Source organism: Euprymna scolopes, chromosome 3, assembly GCF_053919585.1.
Source record: "Euprymna scolopes isolate OS-2025 chromosome 3, ASM5391958v1, whole genome shotgun sequence".
NCBI classification, from domain to species: Eukaryota; Metazoa; Mollusca; class Cephalopoda; order Sepiida; family Sepiolidae; genus Euprymna; species Euprymna scolopes.
The window spans coordinates 64231869-64238479 of record NC_136484.1 but is presented as its reverse complement, the minus strand read 5'-3'; the positions used below and the strand labels follow the sequence as shown (position 1 = coordinate 64238479).

The 6611-nt window shown below is 38.1% G+C and overlaps 1 pseudogene; it reads left to right on the top strand.

The window, feature by feature from the left end:
• Positions 1-5372: 5372 nt before the first annotated feature.
• Positions 5373-5520, top strand: LOC145265333 (U2 spliceosomal RNA; annotated as a pseudogene).
• The last annotated feature ends 1091 nt before the right edge of the window (positions 5521-6611 follow it).

Here is a 6611-nt window from a genome sequence, read left to right as displayed (position 1 = left end):
GTCTAGCAGTTCTGGGGAAGAAACTACTGGAGTAGAAAGATCTTTTACATCTAGGGATCTCTACAGTGTGGGGGTGGGATTTTGCAGCTTGTCGGGTCGGTCGAGGGTGTTCACGTCGTGGGGGCACAAGTGCTTGCAGTTCATCAGAGCATTCACCATTATAATACTTGTAGAACAGGCAGAGGGATGCAATGTTTCAACGATGGGACAGAGGCTGAAGCTTAGATGCCAGTTTAGGGCCTATCAGATTTGCGACTCTCTTTTGAACCCTGTCAAGGAGCGAGAGACTAGTAGCCGATGCACCAGCCCAAATATTACAGCAATACTCCATACATGGGCGAATAGTGGCCTTATAGAGGTACAAGATACTTTCAGGTGTTAGAAGTTTTCTAGCACGGTAGAGAGAGCCCACCTTCACTGCAGCGGCCCTGGCAATGCTCTCGGTGTAATTGTCCCAACTCATGTTTCCTGTGAACGTTAGGCCAAGGAGCTTGAGAGACGTACTCTCAGATAAAGAGTCGTTGGCCATTGCTATAGGTGGTAGAGAAGGTTTCTTGTAATTATTGAATGAAACCAGTTTTGTCTTGGCGGCATTGAAGGTGACCATCCATTTTTGTCCCCATTCCACTACTGATTGGAGGTCATCCTCTAGTGTTTCTGCCATTACTTTAGATATATGTTCATTTGTTTTCCTGTCGTGCCTGCTATAGAGTGTGGTGTCATCAGCATATATACCCATCTCAGAGGCAATTTTGTTGGGGAGGTCATTTATGAATATCAGGAACAGCAGAGGTCCAAGGATAGATCCCTGGGGCACTCCCGCATTTATATCATATTGTACGACCATCGAGGACAACCTGGATTTTTCTCTTATCTAAGAAGGATTTAATTATGTTAAGTATTCTACCAGTGATACCGTATGATCTAATCTTCCTGAGGAGACCCTCATGCCATACCCTGTCAAAAGCCTTAGATATATCTAGAGCTACCGCTCTGCCCTCTCCCGCTTTGTCCAGTGAATAGTATATGCGTTCAGAGATTACAGTGAGGATGTCTGCCGTGGAACGGGCTTGTCTAAATCCATATTGTTGGTCGGTCAGAAGTTTAGCATCTGTAAGGTGCTGGACTAGAGCATGGTTAATTAAGGTCTCAAATATTTTGGCAAAAAGTGGGAGGAGGCTAATAGGGCGATAATTTAATGGGTCAGTTCTTTCGCCAGAATTCTTGAATACTGGTACCACAGAAGCAGTTTTCCAACAGCCCGGAAAGCAAGATTCATTAAGGCATTTGTTGTAGAGTTTGGAGAGAACTGGAGCTACTTCGGCTGAGCACTTTTTTAATAGCACAGCTGGGATGAGGTCGGGTCGACATGCCAAGGTTTTTTATGATAGCATGCACCTGAGCAGGGGTGATTATTAGATCGTCTAGCGTGGCGTCTGTCCGCATAGGAAATTGAGGTAGGTGGTGGTTTAGAGGGTCCAGTGTGGAGTTTGAGGCAAACCGACTGGCAAGCATGTTAGCCTTCTCGGTTGCTGAGCAAAGAACCTCGTGATTGTTGGTTAGTGGGGGAATTGTTGATTGCCCATTATTTACTACACTGTTGTAGATTTTCCAGAAGTCACGAGTTCCTAGTTTTTGTGCTTCGATGCGTTTTTTAGTGGTTTCCATAAATTCCCTCTTAGCTGTCGCTATTTCTTTCTTAACATTACTTCTAGCTTCTATGTACTTCTGTCTGTTTGAACTGGACTTATGTCGGGTTAAACCTGCGGAATGCATGCTGCCTTTGAGCAATGGCAGTTGCGCAAGTCGAAGTAAACCATTGGGGAGAGTGGGGCTTGCTATAGAATTTCCGCATGGGAACACGCGCTTCGATTGCAGTTTTGAACCATTCAGTGGTCTCGGTTGCACACTGTTCAGCAGGAAGAGAAAAAATATTTCCTCATGGGGCGTCTCTGATAAGATCTCTGATGTTAGTTTTATATATGATTTATGAATTAATTCATTGATATGTATATATATATATATATATATATATATATATATATAGCCATGTTTTATATCATTTTGAAGTGCGATTTTTGATGACAACGCTTGCCTGGATGTTGCTCAACTGACCCTGCAGAAGCTGAACAAATTAGTCTAAAGACTTTGCCTCGTCCGCTATATTGACCTGAACTCTCGCCCACCAATTATCAATTTTTCAAGCATTTCGACAACTTCCTGCATGAAAAATGCTTCAAAACCGAGATGATGCCGAATCGGTAACTTCATCTCTTCCAGAACTCCAGATTTCTATGCTAATCGGATAAATAAACCTGTTTCTCGGTGGCAAAAATGTGTCGATTCTAATGATTCTTATTTCAATTAATAAAGTTTATTATGAAAGGAGTTATGATCTTTTGAAGTTGAACGTCAAAATATGACATTATTTTTGCATTAACTTAATATTATACTATTAATATATATTTCCCTAAAAACTCTGGCCTTGATAGAAGGGAGACTAAAACTTGCTACTATGGTTTCAAATTATCTGGAATAACAGCAAGGAGAGACTTGATTCCAAATATTTTTCTTATATAATATCTCCCCTCTTTTAGGAATAGGGTACGATGTCCAGTATCAAACAATCCTTATACACTGTGAAATTTACTTCATGTATGAAAATTAAAGCGGGGAGATATAACATATGAGAAATATTTGGAATCAAGTCTCCCCTTGCTCTTATTTCAGATCATTTCAAACAATAGAATCAAGTTTTAGTCTCCCTTATCAAGGTTAGATATTTTGGGTGAATAGAGGATATTTTATAATTCATATGCAAAACCAGGAAAACAAATGTCTATGATTGAAACATTTTATGGCCGTAAAAAGCGTCAAAAATAATCTCTGGATGATGGATGATCCCCACAATGTGCGACCTTTAGAGCAAATGTCACATAGCCCACTACATATTTCAGGTCATTACCTTTCCAACAAGCCTTTATTTTTTAAATTCTGAACAATGGTCGCTGAGATGTTTAACTTATAAATTTGACAAAAAAAGGTGGTATATATGGGTGTGTGTGCGTTTGTGTGTGGATACATCTATACTCGTAGCCAAATTGAATATTGAAATGCTTACATCTTTAGTTTTATGGGACATGAACATTTGCAGACTTTTTGAAGATTATAATACTATTCTATTCTATGGATAAAATTGTATGACAATGGGTAAAAAAAGAACCTATATTTTCAAACCAATAAAATATGTCCAAATTTGGCAACATTTGTGTGTTTATATATATATATATATATATATATATATATATATATATATATATATATATATATATTAGTGTCCTGCAAGCCAGATTCAGTTTTGCTACTTCGGTTGTCTCCCCTGTGTCCTTGTCAGGCCACTAATATGTGTGTGTGTGTGTGTGCGTGCGAAAAAGATAAGCTGACATGCTATATAAATAGGCTGTGAGGATGATAAGGAAGTCAGAATTAAAAATAAGTCTTACATTAAAGTTAATGGAGTAGTGGGGATAATAACTGTTAGAGTAGACATGAGGAAGGCTGAATGTGACAGAAGGGATGGAAATGGGAAATGAGAGTGCGTTTCGGTGACAGAGGCGATGGTTAGATGAGTGGTTGGCGAAGTTGTAAACAGTGAGTGAATGAATGAATGGTTAGTTAAGTTAAAGGGAGGAGGAACGAATGAATGGTTAATTAAGGGGAGGACGAATGAGTGCTGAGTTAGTTAAGGGGAAGAGGAACGAATAAATGTTTAATTAAGGGGAGGAGGAATGAGTGCTCAGTTAGTTAAGGGGAGGAGGAACGAATGAATGGTTAATTAAGGGGAAGAGGAATGAGTGCTGAGTTAGTTAAGGGGAGGAGGAACGAATGAATAGTTAGTTAAGGGGAGGAGGAACGAATGAATATTTAATGAAGGGGAGGAATAACGAATGAATGAATAGTTAGTTAAGAGGAGGAGGAATGAGTGTTGAGTTAGTTAAGGGGAGAAAGAATGAATGAATAGTTAGTTAAGGGGAGGAGGAATGAATGAATAGTTAGTTAAGGGGAGGAGGAATGAATGAATAGTTAGTTAAGGGGAGGAGGAATGAATGAATAGTTAAGAGGAGGAATAATGAATGAATAAATGGTTTGTTAAGGGGAGGAGGAATGAATGAATAGTTTGTTAAGGGGAGGAGGAATGAATGAATGAATAGTTTGTTAAGGGGAGGAGGAATGAATGAATAGTTAAGAGGAGGAATAATGAATGAATAAATGGTTTGTTAAGGGGAGGAGGAATGAATGAATAGTTTGTTAAGGGGAGGAGGAATGAATGAATGAATAGTTTGTTAAGGGGAGGAGGAATGAATGAATACTTAGTTAAGGGGAGGAATAATGAATGAATGAATGGTTTGTTAAGGGGAGAGGGAATGAATGAATGAAAAACAAATGGAGAAATGAAAAGATCAAACAAATTGAAATAACGAATGAAAAGAAAAATGAATATGAATGAATTATGGTGAAGAAAGAAAGAGAAGCTAATAATTATCAATATTTATAATTATAAGTTCCTTTCACATTAATAAAGTTAAGTCCTGTTTGGGAAAGAAAACAAAATTGCCATTTACAGTTGTTTAATTTTTCTTAATTCTCATTGATGCCGGTCCACAGGTAACATCCAAGCAAATGGTGTCAAAAGTGACTTTGTAGCTGGGTTCGAATCCTTCTACCGGCATTAATTATTACTTCCTGTACTGATGAATGTGAAAGCATGTAACACTAGTGTCTGCGCATATAAAAGTAATCATTAATATTTATAAAAGAAATAGAATAAGGTTAGATAAAAAGTTGTTTAGATATTTCTATGCGATTAAAAAAACACGAAATCAATTGATACGGATTTTAGTATATTTTTAGTATAAGGGGGGGGGTTAACGTAAAATATAGTTAACTATAAAAATAATATTTTTTTAAATCGGTGACGATCGTAATAGACCGCACAGATTTAAATAAAGTATATGTAAATAAGGTATATTTAAATGTACTACACTAAAAAAAAAAAAAAAAAAAAAAAAAAAAAACGTAAATATGTTAAAAAAAATATATTAACAAAAAAAAAAAAATCTTAATATTTTATCCAAATATATAAGTAAGCAGTTTTGAAGAATAGCGGGAGTATTGTATCCATTTTGTGATTCCATACTTCAATTGATAGACCTTCCGCCATCTTTAAAACTGAGGTCTCGTTTTATGCACCATTACTGGGACGGTGTGTATGGAGTAAACATTTAATTCAAGCCGTTATATATATATATATATCAATGATTTAATAAAATCCACACTAGATTCTCTATCTGTTGACTACAATATATTTTGGACTCGTTTTCTTGGCCTTTTGGCCAAGATCAAAGTGTAGTATCTGTTCCGGCAGATGCTGCACTTAAGATAGTTTGTACCAGTCAATGGAGGGGAAACCCTCTATACTGGGACAATTATTATTTTTGGTAACCAGAGTGCCCCCTTTTTGCCTACTTTTAGGGGAGCTGGTTTTTACCTCACATTAAAAACGGCCTTGTGCCTAATTTGCTCAGTGGGGGAGCAAATAAATACCATCTGTTCCGGCAGATGCTGCACTTAAGATAATTTGTACCAGTCAATGGAGGGGAAACCCTCTATACTGGGACAATTATTATTTTTGGTAACCAGAGTGCCCCCTTTTTGCCTACTTTTAGGGGAGCTGGTTTTTACCTCACATTAAAAACGGCCTTGTGCCTAATTTGCTCAGTGGGGGAGCAAATAAATACCATCTGTTCCGGCAGATACTGCAAGCTATGACTAGCTATGACTAGCAAAGACCAGATGTGGGGGCAACCCACATGCCTGACCATTAACCAGCTCCCATTTCCTACCTCTCGGGAGCTGGTCCCCTTTTTCCCTTTCCCCTCCCTTCACTCCTCACATTAAAAATCGGCCTTGTGCCTAATTTGCTCGGTGGGGGAGCAAATAAATACCATCTGTTCTTCAGATGCTGCACTTCTATTTCTTGTTCTCTTTCGGTGGAGGAGAAATCCTTCACGACTGAGACAATTTTTATTTTTGTACCTTTTCTCCACGTTAAAAAACGACTCTGGTGTCCAACTCTGTCCCGTGAGGAGGCATAGTAAATAGGTACAATATATTTTGGACTAAATCACTGTGGGCAGGCATGTGAATCTTCTTCCTGGTGCTTGGCGATGAAAGCAGACAATCATTCGATTTGATTGAAAAATGGGCGATTTCACAGATTTCGATGACAATAAAAATATGGGAGTGTGAAACATATGTTGATCATTATTCAATCCCAGGCAACGTCTCCCTGCTAGTAATAGCTATTACGAATAGAGATTTAGTAACTTTACAGTCGAAACTATGCTGCTACCTCTATGAATTAATGCTGAATTTAGGGGGCAGTGGTAGTGTAGTAGCTGTTGTTATCATGAAACCATCTTCCCAGACATTATCATATGTTTTTTGTGTGTGTGTGTGTGTGTGTGTGTGTGTGTGATAGATTTGGTTGGTTGGTTGTTTTCGTTTTATGGCATATAAACCTTTTTCGGGTTATTTAATGCCGAATCCAA